Raw genomic sequence first — 14,217 nt, 5'->3', positions numbered from 1 at the left:
CCTATACTTATCTTAACCCACTTTCACAATATTTCTTGGAGCAGCCATCCAGCTGTGGTCATTCACTTAAGAAGTAGCCAGATTTATCTCTAGCAGCTAAGGGCATCCCAGTATCTCTTGTTCCCCCTGCAGAAGCAGGAAGAAGCTCAATGCATTTGTTCCAGCAAAAAGATTTGAAAAGCTTACACAAATAGGCAAGAACATCCAAATAAGATAATCAATTTCTCAAGCCTTTCTCATAGTGGATTCATTAGGAAAAATGATAGAAGCAAGCACCCTGTGGAGCACTTAACTTGAACCATAGTAAATTCTGTAAAGCCACAAAAGGTAAAAATGCTACAAGAAATTAAAACACCAGGAAGCTTTACACCAAGACACTCTCCAGATCATCTGAAGCCTTTTTTTTGCCTTTGAATTCTCACTGTTGGCTCTTGTGTGCTTTGATCCATCCTTTCTGAGCACATCACCATGCCAAGCTACACAAAGCAGCCCAGCAGGACTGACAAGGCCCAGGAGCCAGCACAAGTGTACATCTGGCACATCTCTCCTCTCCTTGTTGAGCTGTCCCTGTTGGTGAGAATTTTTTAGCACACAAAGCATGTCCCTAAAGATAGTAGGAAAGGGAAGAGATTCCTCAGCTCCTCCCTGATTCTGTTTCCTTTTAGGACTCCAAGATCTCATCTGATGACCTATGCTATTTGAATGATTATTCTTAGATCCTGAGTAATCATTAGTTAATATCATCTTTGTGACTGTTCATTTAAGCCATACCCCCTCTAGGACATTCAGCTGACTTCTATTAAATGGGTCCCTCATTCTAGTTTACTCTCATTCTCCCGCTTTCAATATTTTAGCCTATTCAGGCATTGTGCATTGGAGAAATAAGAGAATATTTTTAGTGAATTAAAGAAATAGATTGTAAGAGAGTAAAAGAGAAGAGTCCAGTCTATGCTTATATATTCTTGAATCACTCATTGTCTACATTGTCCCCTTTTACTCCATATTTCACAGGGGAATTTAGATCATTCTAAACATGCTGACACAAAAATCAAATACAGCATCTTATTTTGGGTTACACAGAATGAGTATTTTCTTTAGGTCGCCACACTGATATCTTTTCAAAGGTTTTCTCCTTGGAGAATTCAGGCATCAATTTAATCTGCATATGTGTAACTAAAAGTGTTTAATCATTAACAATTAATTAATTAGTTTTGTCTTTTGTAAGAAATTCCGAAGCTATAATATACAATTTAATTTGGTCAAATGAAGAACCTATAGAAAATGGTTAGAGATGCAAGAGAGTAGACATAAAGCCTTCCATTTGTCACATGACTAACAACTCAGTGCAATAGTTATAATGAGGGTTGCTCCTGCCTCAAATTAATATGAAAATGTTCCACAGCCACTTAACTAGCATGAAAAAATTCTAGAAATTCATACACTGATTGGCAAAGTCAACTGCATACCTACCAGTGAGATAGCTGAACTCCTTAAAAATATTCTGTACTCTTTATGGGAGGGAGCCAAATAATTTATGAACTTTAGGGAGTAAACCTTCCCTGCAGATGTGTTTTATGCTTCCCAAACTGCCTCTGCCTTCAGGTCATAAGCGGTTTGGTTCAGTAAGTAATTTTCTATACATGTAGTGTGCCTAGCACTGTGTTAGGCACTACTTTATTAAGCAAAAAAAATAAAACTATATGGACATAATAATGACCTAACATACAGAGTATTTGCCAATGAAGCAAATAAGTTAATAAATACCAAACACTTAGACTAGCACCTGCTGCAGGAAACCAGATGCAGTTATTTGCCAAGGTCACGTATCCCTCTGTAGGACAGGAACTATGGGCTCACGACTATGTACCCAATAACCTACACTGTGCCTTGTGCAGACTTAGTACTCAATAAAGTACATGATAAATGAGTGATGAATGAATGGATGAATTAATATGGTGAAAAATCTTCTTTCTACAATACATAGACATTTTAACTTGCTTATTTATCCAGTGATTTAAATATTTGTTCTAATAAGGAAGTGATTTCAGATAAGACACTACCATGATCATTCAAAGATGGTAAGCATTTTTCAAAGAAGCATCTAAGCATAAAGTAGCCTGTTTTAAGTGTTAAATGAACCTATTTATCAAATGTCTAGCAGAAGCTGTTAAATAGAAATATGCCAAAACCAAAATTGTTTTTGTAAAAAAGTTCAGATACATGTATGTATCTAGATGCATAATTTAAAAAATGTGCTCATGTACTCAACAAGTATTTATTAAGAGCAGACTTTGTACCAGGCACTACTGCATGCCCTGAAACTAACAGACAATAACCCCTTCCCCTGGCATTGTATTCTAGGGAGGGTGGAAGACAAGAAAAGCACACATTTTCACACACACTCATTTTCAGGATACATTTTGAAGCTCTTTTGAACCTTATGAACCACTCAGGATGCAGACCTGCTCCAAATAAATCACTCTTAGGATTTAGAGTAAGATCTTTCTATAACAGAAGGACAAAATAGGTAACTGCTCTCAAAAATATTTTAGACTAATAATGTTTGTTCTCTATTTTTGGTGTAAGTTAATTATAAACCTTTGTTCCAGACTCCTTCATGAACTTGAATGGTCTCAAAGTTTATACTGTGAGAATCCTCAGCCCTCCTGTACTATTCACCCATTCTCACTTGATCATATCTCTTTCCTCAACCCCCACACATCATTGACTTTTAGACAATACATAAGGTATCAATAATAGCTGTAGAGTTTCCATATGAACCCAAACTAAAATTGTGTTATTTTGGAAAGCTGAAATACAGATCATAGTAACAATTCTTTTCTGGAGGTTTTCTAAGCTTCATCTCTGAATCATCAGATAACCTTAAACATGGTGCACCTGGCTCCACTTCCCGCTCCACTTTCCTCCTCTTGCCAAAAATCTTTATATGACTACGAATAAGTGTGCTTGAAGCTGCTCCTGGAGGACTAAGGATCTGCTCTGTACACAATGTCTCTACTGTTTCAATAGATCTGTTATTTAATATGCTCTGTTAAAAGTGTCCAAAATGTCCATTATACAAAGACTCTTTTTAGAAATTTCAAGGTTTAAAAAAACATCTTTTTTGACCATCTAATATGCTACTTCCTTCAGTTAACAATGTGAGCTGAACAGACTCACAGAATTTCTTATTTCAGTTTTTTTTTCTCCTCAGTGTTTATAGGTTTCCAGAGCTTTGCTTTTCTGAAATATTTACTTTCTGTTTTATTTCCTCTATTAAATTGTCATTGGACTTTTTAAAATTTTATTTTATGACAAGCAGTTTAATGAAATCTATTCTTTTAGTGAGCTATAAAAAGTCCTTTTTGAAAAGAGAGAGTATAGCAAATAATGATTCTGAGCAATGGATACCAGATCTTAAAACAAGTGGAAAGTCCCAAGAGATTTTTAAGAGTCTCAAATAACCTTATTGTAGATGTCACAGCCAAGGACCTTGGACCAGATCTTGTGCTTGGATTGGTTTATTTAGCTGACCCAATAATTTTAAAAAGAAAAATTAGTTATCAACATTTGAAAGTTAAGAGATTTCAAATACTAACCAGAATTTTTGGCTTCTCTTAAAGGATAGGAATGGCTTACAGTAATTAAGTGCTCTCTTTGCCAGACCCTGGTTTAATAGTTAATCTTCTAGATAACTTCTAAATTACTCCCATCCTCATTATCTGAACTTCACAAATGAGGAAACTGAGGCATGGAAAGATTCCATAACATATTCCACAGCTAACAAATAGCGAAGTTGGGACCCAAACTCCCACCACTAGGCTTAGATATCCCCACTCAGGCCATGCTGTTATCTGAAAAGTACAAGTCAAGGGCCTGGACCCACAAGCCCACCAACAACAATGGGCCCGATTTCCAATGCAGCATCAGTAGTTAAAATTAAAAACTGGGTGCCTCCTTAGACAGACACCTGGTATTTGTAGGCATTTCAGTTTATGACCCTTTCCTTCGTTATAAGTTGAGAGCATATTATCTTGAGATAGGAGCTGCATCTCATAATGTGCTTTATGCATTCTGTAGGTTTAGTCTTTTCTTGAAGTTAATTAACATTGATGAGTCCCACAGGTCTTGATAGCTTCCTGTGAAGTTCTCAACACTGATAATAAAATGGGCCAATGAGAACTGGAATACATTTCACTGTTGTGCAACTCATAAAAGCAGTTTTGCCTAAATTATTCCCCAAAGGATTTCACACTTAATTGTTTAGCATTTTCAGGTAATAAGGACATGAATGACCACATTTGCATATTTAGATTGCTTATTTGCCCTGGGTTCAGTAGTCATTGCTTGAGAGAGATTTGTGTACCACCTGTTCTCAGTCACTTATCTTTTCTCTCTGGTAAAGATGCTGGGATAGAAAAAAAGTAAAACTAATCTCCTTCATTAGAGGTGGAGAGACTTTTAATAAAATGGGACTTTCTCTGCACTTCAGAGAATAAGCAGAAACCTTTGAAGGATTTTCTATCTGAGGAGTTTCCAGGGAGGAAAGGATATGATTTAGTCAGCTAGTCAGCTAAGCTCATTAATTCAGGTAACTTGTTTCTAAAAAGGAAATTTTTCTCTGAGAAGCCGCTATGGCAGACTTTGTTTTTCCTTTTCCCCCCATATCACAACTTCTGAGACAAATATGCTATTTCTAATTTGTTGATTTAGCTATACATTATCATTTGATAAAATGGAATGCTTCTTATCATTAAAAAGAAGTTGATGAGGATTTCTTTCCTCAAAACAACATTTTTAAATGTAAATATTTATAAATGCTCTTTGGTTTTGTCTTTGATATTCTACCAGGAAAGCCCATGTGTATAATGTAGGACATTACACTATGGAATAGGAAAGACATTTTCAGGTTTCACTTCTTCGAGGGATTTTTCTCCTTTATCATCCTCATTTTTTAAACTGCTTTGTTCAGTAGATTATTTATAATAACAACAACAACAAAAAATAATTAATTAGAATGTATTTATTATACTATTACAAATATACTACATTTAATATTAGTATTGCTCTAACCTTTAGTTCTCCAAAATTTCTGTGATGATAGGGAGAAAATGAAGAGCTTTAAAAGACTTTTTAAAGACAGTGGCAGGTGTACTGAATATCTCAAGAGATCCAAGAGCTGATATCATAATAATCACTTCAGGTAAGAAAGATAAGTTAGGATTTCCTTTTTAATGACCTAAAGAAGAGTTCAGAGCTTTAAGAAAAAGATATTAGTAAATCAGAAACAGTTGAAAGAAATACAAGCCTTAGATTTGAAATTGTAATTGAGTCAGACTCAGTTATCTTAAAACTGTTCTAATAGGAACTATTTTCCAAGGAAGGCTCTTGATCTTTGTGCTTCTAAAGTAATTTTCACAGGACTGAACTCAAGCATTCTCATGCTGTTTAGCCCTAGAAGTTAAAAAAATATTTTAAGATCATGGACTCTGGACTGTGACTACCTGGGTTCAAATACCAACCCTTGCCGTGTTCTTGGTTCTTGCCGTCAATCCAAGAACAGGTTAAGTAGTCACCCTGTGCTAACAGTGGGTTCAGTAACAAAGGATCAAATCATGCGATGAACGCAAAGCTTCAAGAACATTTCTGCACATATTGGGGGCTTTTAAATGTATTATTATTATTATTATTATTCAGCATCTTTGTATCTCCTTTCATGCTTTTGATGGTTTAGAAGCTATTGTTCTTTTCCAGTCTTTAAGGCCCAACAACCAAGCTCTGTCAATTTAGATCACAGAACATAGACAAGGACTCCTTAGCAGAACTGAAAGTTCCTGCATCTCTGTGTGCAAAGTAGAAAGCACTTTCTTAAAATCATATCCATCATAGAATTTTGATTAAAAACATGATCTGGAAGTTGCAGAATTGATTTTTCACATGTTCCATCTCTGAGAATTAAGTCAAAGTCAAAACTTCTGCAAGGAAGGATGGTATATACAGTCTTTATGTGGCCATCATGTGTTTCTCTAACTTGGGAGGTTCTATCTCACATTGAAAGAAAAAGGGAATGGATTTTGGGGAAACAAGCAGTCTCTCTTAATGTTGAGTACTTTTAAATTGTCTTCTTAAAATATTTTCATGAGGTATAATATTAAGGTCTCTTCAGAAAATCAGAAAAAAAAATTATTGCCCTCTTTTAAAATTCGAATAACTCCCATTTTTCAAAGATTTCATAATTATTGTGAAGGTGATTTTATAGTCATAATCTGCTAACTTTGTTTATATAGCCATGAGGGTTGCCTGTGTCAACTGTGATTGTTTAGTTCCTCCAGGTTAATAGTCTTCTCTGACAAAGAATTTTAAATCAGAATGGCAGTGAAGTAGTTTTTATTTCATTACCCATTGCTGTCAATTCATTGATCCTTGGCAGTAGAGCATAATTTTTAAAGCACAAGGTATGGGGAATTTAAGCAAATGTACAATTATGATCTCAATTGTTTTGGACACTCTTTTCACAGAGTCATGCTATGCTTTGGTGTTTGTCTTCGTGGGTGATCCTCTCTTTCTACATTTTGGGATTTGTGTGTGTGTGTGTGTGTGTGTATCTTTTTATGTCTGAACTTAACAAAGAACTCTCCCTGCAGTTCTATGAAATTCTTAAATCCCACTACATCTCTGTTAGAGCCATGTTTGATTTTGGCATCTGGCATACTACAAAATGACTTGTTTTGAGATGTATTATGGATGATTTAATGTTTCCAGGAAGCTTTAATTAAAGAAAATAAATGATTATCCTAATTTCAGTTTAATTTTATTCATTTACTCTATAATTTTTATTGAATATGACAAAATTTTCTAAAAACATGCTTGTGTAAATACAATAATTGTATAGTTACTTAGAAAGTTTTTTTTACAATAAAAGAACACAAGTTCATAGGAGGAAAATTAGAAAATACAGAAAACCGAAAAGGGAAAGGAGGCCATCTCTATTGCCACCAAACAAAAAAATAGCATTTTTTAATATGTTAGCAGAGTTACTTCAAATGTTTTATCTCCTTTCTTTTTTTCCCAGCCCTCTTTCTACAAAACTGAGTATTGGGGTGTGTGTGTGTGTGTGTGTGTGTGTGTATTTGAAATTATTTTGCAAACCCAATTCTATGTATATCTGTATACACACACACACATACACACACACACAAACACACACCCCTAGAATTTAACACATGAACAAATTTCACAAATATAATTTACTCTCTTCAATTAATATTCCATTTAATTGAATATGCCTTACTGGGAATTACCCCTATTCTTGGATATTTAGATTTTAAAAAAGCATTGTTTCCTGTTAAAAATAACTATGTAATAAATACTTGCTATAGTTCAGCTCGGGAATCCCTCTTATGGTCATGGGACCTTTAAGAGGAGGGATCAAATTGGAGGAAGTTATGTCATTGGGGGTAAGCCCAAGGGATATTGGGACCGCAGCCCCTTCTTCTTCTTCTCTTTGTTTCCCAGTCACCATGAGGTGAGCAGCTTTTTCCACTACTTGCTTTTTTTTTTTAAATATAGTATTATGTACTTTTGAAATTTTCTTTTTATATGTCTCAGGGATTGCAACTGTCCTTAAACAACAACAACAACAACAAAACACCCTCAATTAAAAAATGGGCAAAAGACTTGAATAGACATTTCCCCAAAGAAGAAATACAAATGGTCAATAAGCACATGAAATGATAATCCACATGAGTAATCCTTAGGAAAACATAAATCCAAACCATGATGAGATACCACTTCATAATTATTAAAATGGCTACTGTTGGAACAAATTCAAAAACAGAAAATATAAGTGTTGGTGAGGTTGTGAAATAATGGATCCCAAGTGTATTTCTGATGGAAAATAAAATGGTTCCGATGCTGGGGAAAACAGTATGGCTGTTATTTCTCAAAAGTTAAACATGGCATTCCCACATGATTCAATAATTTTACTTCTGGGTTTATACCCAAAATAAGTGAAAAAGAGTCAAATATGTTTATAGCAGCATTATTTACAATAGCCAAAGGTGGAAGCAACCCATGTCCAGTGATGAATGATTGAATAAATAAAATATGGTATATAATGTACAACAGGGACGAAATTTGGAGATATACATTAAATAAAATAATCCAATCAATCACAAAAAACATGTATTATTCCACTTCTGTGAAGTTTCTGGAGTTGTCAATTTCATGAATCAGAAAGTAGAATGGTGAATCCCAGGAACATAAAAGGGAAGAAGAGGTCAGAGTTAGTGCTTAAGTATCACAGACATTCATTTACAGAAAATGAAATATTTCTGGAGATGGATGGTGATGACTACAATGTGGATGTACTCAGTTAGTGCCCCAGAACTGAATGGTTATAATAGTCAATTTTATGTTATATGTATTTTATTGTAACAATAAACTAGAAGAGATCTTGGTTTGGTTGTTTACACGGTCTGTTAGTCAGCCTTGGTGGCAGGTCTTTAATCTTTTTATGTTAGATATAAATGCTAAGATATTTGTTTGCAGTTCCAAAGTCTTAAAAATTAAGTGCTCAGTGCCCTGACATCTCTAAGGCACTCCACTGGACATTCTGCCACCTTGGTCGCTGTGTGAAAGTGATGTAAAATCCTCTACTTCCTTATTTATCTCTGCTACATAAAATATCTTGCAAGTCAAAGTAGCAAAGACTCTGATCTTCCTTTAATAATAAGTTTTATTAAAGGATGGGGAAGAAGTGGCAGGTGAGACTGAGAAAAAGAAGAGAAGACATTATAGAAAGGAAGTCGAATCTTTTAGAGGGATAGTGCTAGTTTTTGCTTCCTAATGAGACATGGGAAGAAGAGCTCAGACAAGGTGTGCAAAATGTCCAGTTATAACTTTGTTTTCTTAAGTTACCCGTTCTTAAATGTACCTTAAAAATTACTTGGCTTTCTTTTTTTATACTCTTCAGAATGATACCATTAAACAACTCTTCTGAAGGGATTGGATAAAACCACAAGAAATTTATGAATTTATTAAAATGTACTTTAAAAAACAGATAAGAAAGAAATTCAAATGTAGTTATAGCAGTCATCAATGCCCTCTGCTCAATGGCAGATGAGACCCGGGGATTTTTGCCATATGCCCTTGCTTAGTGCAAGCAGTGAGCACTGTGCTTATGTTTGCTTTGAGATTCTAAGCTAGTAAAGGAAGCTGCACAACAGCTGCTGGGATTCTCCTGGGCAGCAGAGAGAAGAGTGGAGCCAGAAGGTACATTGGGGTGCCTTTCAAATCATGTGTAGGTTCGGCTTTTCCAAGGCTCAAAGATTTCATCCAGCAAATCGAGTAGGATAAAAACTGACTTGATTCCTTTTTTTGAGCACAGTATGGTGCCCTATTTTACTTATAAAGTTCTATTGTTCACATTTTTTAAAGAGATTAAGGATGTTCACCTTTTTGATTGTGGACAAGAAAATAGCAAGTAAAAATATTTTAAAACCCCTCTTTGCCCCAAATAAGAAAAAAAAAACATATAAAACATCCAAGAGAGTCTCTGTCTCCTGGTGATCAGATATCTTTCTAGGAAGAGTTCCTGTTAAAACTATCATTTTCTAGCCTGAGGCCTTTAAGAATATGCTATAATAGGACTTACTGATAAGGTTATGCAAACATCATTACTTACTCATTGCAGATTCGTATATTTTGGAGTAAAAAAAAAAAAATCCCCAAAATTGTTGGAATACTTTCCCAAGAAACTATTTCCCCAGACAAAAGTTAGTGGCAGAAATAGTTTCAGAGTAGACAGCACAAAAGAATACATGCCAATGGCAATTAGAACAAGCAAGAGAATTCACCTACAGACCAGAAACACAATTCCTTTTATAGCATATTAGAAACATCCCAAACTTTCTCAATAGTGGTATTCATCAAACAGCTAACATTCTGAAATCCCCTGAAGAGGGTGTTGAAGTGAAAACACATTTGTTTTTAGTGTGGAATCTTCAAGAAAGAGACCTTATAAAATCATTTGCCTTGTTGCCCTGTCCACCTCCTATAATAACCATTGATCCCACGGGCTAATTTCAGCCAACTTTGATAGAGAGGCAAAGGGTCTATAGCTGGACAGAGCCTCATAAATTTCTTGTGGTTTCATCCAATCCCTTCAGAAGAGTTGTTTAATGGTATCATTTTGAAGAGTATAAAAAAGCAAACCAAGTTTCTGCTGTGAAGTTGTCACTGTAATGGAAGATGATTATATCAAAAGAAGTTCAAATGGAAAAAGATGTTTGTAGTTTCCTTGTAGTTTCTTGTTAACAAGTAAAGTAAGTGCCATATATAACTCCACATCCTTGCTTCTGAGAGTTACATCCTGAAACTTTATAATAAATTCCACTCTTGGGTTTTGCCCATCTACAGGGCTGTCTTCTTTCTTGGCGCTGAACTTAACCTATTTTCAGGAGTGTACTGCCATAACTATAAGACTTCCTAAGAGCTGTCAGTGAGTCAGACTATGGCTAGAACAAACAAGAATTCAGAAAAATGTCGGGAGTCAATAGAACCTTCCATAGTAATATATCCTGGGCAGCAGTTCAAGTCTAGGACAAAAATCACTATCTGAGAGGGTCCAGGTCTGAATGTAGTAAAGTATCTGCTTATAGAGTTTGCAGCTGAAACTTGTGAGCCCCAGTGAAAAGACATGTTTCATTATGTGGAATGTACTTAAAAAGCTATGAGCTTGGTGGCTTCTCACATGCAATTGGAGGTACCAGGATGGTGCTCCTGGTATTCATCAAACAGCTAACATTCTGAAATCCCCTGAAGAGGGTATTGAAGTGAAAACACATTTGTTTTTAGTGTAGAATCTTCAAGAAAGAGACCTTATAAAATCATTTGCCTTTTTTCTCCACTCTTTCTCTACACCCAAGGTGCTGATTTTTCACTCTGGTGACAAAGAGAAAAACATATATATATAATATACCTATATACACACACATATAAAACACACACACACACACACACACACACACACACACACAGAGTCCTCCCTCAGTATCTGTGGGGGATTGGTTCCTTCACAGATATACAAATCCTGGTTGCTCAAGTCCTTTACATAAAATGGTATAGTATTTGCTTGTAACCTACACATATCCTTCTGTAGACTTAAAATCATCTCCAGATTACTTAAAATAACACAATGTAAATAGTGTTTTTGCTGCATTGTTAGGGAATCCTGACAAGTTCAGTGCAGATTCAATATTTTTTCCTGAATGTTTCAATCTGGACAAATCCTAAATGTGGAACTCACAGATATAAAGGGCCAGTTATATACACATATCCTATATATAATACATACTTTGTGTACACATGTAACATGCACACACACATGTATAATTTTCCATTTGCAAGTGAGAAAAGTGCTCCAAATACCTTGGTCTATGACATCAAAGGTTATGTGACTAGATAAGAAAACCTGCAGGGTAACAGGGTCATAGTGACAGATCACCAGAATAAGGCTGGCAATTGGATATGAACTGATGCTTTGAAGATAACTCAGATTATTTGCTTCCATATTTCTACATTTCAACACTTTTAACTTGAATATACTTTGATCAGTAAAGAAATAGGTTGTGCAGAAAATAGAAAGTATGTGCTTATGTACAATATAAAAATAATTAGTACTAACTTGGGAACTGGCCAGATTAGAAAGGATATATTTATTTTTTAAAAAAAGAATCCAAATAAAACAAATTCATTTTACATTGATTCTTGGAATTATAACTTTGTTTAGTCTGCTTTTTAAAATTATTTTTAATTATTTCTCTTCTTCTCATTCTTGAGTATTCATTCTCCAAACTCTACTAGCAATATGGATGTATCCCATAAAGGACTGAATACACTAAAAGTGGAAAGACAAATTAGAATTTTTTTTTTAAATGAAACTACTCTTTTATAAAATATGGAACATAAAATTATAGACCTCAAAAGTCTCACTTGAATAAATCAATAAAACTATATTGAGCTTATAATATAATATAACTTTTAAAATGCCTCGGATCAAATATAAGTTATGCAGTTGGAAGGATAAATATTCAACATGTCTTCAGTGGACAGGGATGCTGTCCTTGCAAGGAAATTAAGTTCTGTTTGAAATTAGAAATTGCAATTGTAGATTTGGGCTGTTTCATTTTCTGTCACAATAGTAGCCACACAGGGAATCAAGTTACAAGTATAGTACCTTGGAAACTTGGCACCTGATGAAATAATGTCCAGGACAAGGCACTTATTGATTTCTGGGGTATACATGCATGGATAAATGCATATACTATATAATATAGTAGTAGCCAGATAGATACTAGGTAATCAGATCAAGTATGTCTTTTACAATATAGACATAGTTAGCCAAAGGCAAGAAAAACTGATGAAAATTTAAAAGCACATGCAAAAGAGACACAGGCATGAACCTAAGACAAAAAATAGAATTGCTTTCTCAATATTTTAACTTTCCTTCTAGAAGTGGTCATGGTAACTAATATTTACATTGTTATAAATACATATTTAAGAAACTATATAGTTTCTTGAAGAGACATTTGCTGCTGATGAATAATGGCTTCAGGATCACAGCCTGTACTATACACTGGGTGGGAAATTCACAATTAGAAATCAGGGGAGCCAGCAACACCATAGCCAGAGAAGGACTGGGTGCCTTGCTCAGGAGCTAGAGTTTGCAGTTAAACAGCTAGGCTGATTTCAGCTTTACTTTGCAAATTTATATGAATGTACCAGCTACTCTCAGCACCACTGATCATTGAAAAGTGATCATTTTTCCAAAGGATAAAAAATCCATTATTTAAGAGGTGAACCCAATAGGGGGAAAATATTCTCTAATATTTTAATGGAAAGAATCGAGGGATTTACAGGATTTATAGGACTTGGATGATCAAACTCTTAATGTAAAAAGTATTGCACAAACAGTTCAAACTAATATGATATATCATGTTTCACCCAATGCAATTTAAAATGTTTGTGTTATATTTTTCCAATCAGAGCTTATTATGAACTCTACTTCCATCAGCAAGTATAGACTTTTTATGAAGATTAAGTCACATTCATCTGGTATTTTACTTTATTTTTTCCAGACTGCTCAACTTTATAAAATGTTTCAATAAGCATTGAGAAAATAATAAAATAGGTAAATATACAGTTGCTGCTGTTAAAATTTTTTCCAAAAAACTGTAATAATAGTCTCCAGACCAACTTTAAGATCTCACTCTATATAAACTAGTACTTAAGCATTCTTTCTTAAAATTCCCACAAAATTTATGATGTTTTGAGTAAGGATTATATATAAGTATATATGTATGCTATAGATATTATTAAAGTATTTATATTTACATTAATTAAAATAGTTTATAATTAGGTCTTAATTTATGTAATTATAATATAAACAAATTACACAATTATAAGTGAATTCCATTAACAAATCCTAATAATCTTTAATTTGCTTTTTTGCCATTCCCTTTCAAGGAATCTTTTCTTATTTCAGTTTTGTTGAAGTTGTTTTCAACATAAGACAGTACCTCTGATCAATGACATTAGTCTCTATTTCTCCAGATGCAGAGACAACATTTATATTCAGCAGGGGATCTAAACCATTCACAGAAATCCTATTTTACACCAGAAGAGTGAATATATTGGTTGAAATGAGATTGTGTATCTCTGAAATATATCCCTGTGTTTTATGCCTGGGTTAGTTCCTAAGGCAACTAGAGAAATAAATAAGTCTGACTCACTAGAAATTCAAGGAGCATTGTTTACACCATTTAGTTTTAATGTTAGCCCTGGGATGTGGTTATTAATTACTATTAGCCTCACAGGGAGAAGGAAGGTTTGATCTCAGGGCTTAAGTGACTTGCCTGAACATTGAAAAAAAGAAGCCTGCAAGAATATTAATAATATAAATCCACAATATATGAAAAGGATAATACATTATGAAAAAATGGAATTAATCTGGGAATGTTTATTCATTTAGTGTTTTTTAAACTCTAAAATTTTAATTTATGCAATTCACTATAATAGAATGAGGAAAAAACTCCAAGTAATCACCTCAATAGGTACTGAAAATGATACTTAACAAAACTCAAAATCCATGCATGATTAAAAACTCTCAGCAAACTAGGAAATCAAGGAAACTTCCTCAGGCTGATAATTACCATC

The 14,217-nt window shown here is 34.3% G+C and overlaps 1 protein-coding gene across 3 annotated transcripts in view; it reads left to right on the top strand.

Moving 5' to 3' along the window:
• The window catches only part of Crb1 (crumbs cell polarity complex component 1), a 129,241-nt gene that overhangs the window by 39,115 nt on the left and 75,909 nt on the right, over window positions 1-14,217 (top strand). The gene's annotated exons all lie outside the window — the stretch shown is intronic.

This window comes from Urocitellus parryii, chromosome 9 (genome assembly GCF_045843805.1).
Source record: "Urocitellus parryii isolate mUroPar1 chromosome 9, mUroPar1.hap1, whole genome shotgun sequence".
Classification (NCBI taxonomy): Eukaryota; Metazoa; Chordata; class Mammalia; order Rodentia; family Sciuridae; genus Urocitellus; species Urocitellus parryii.
Note: the sequence above shows the minus strand (reverse complement) of the source record. Positions and strands in the feature narration are given on the sequence as shown.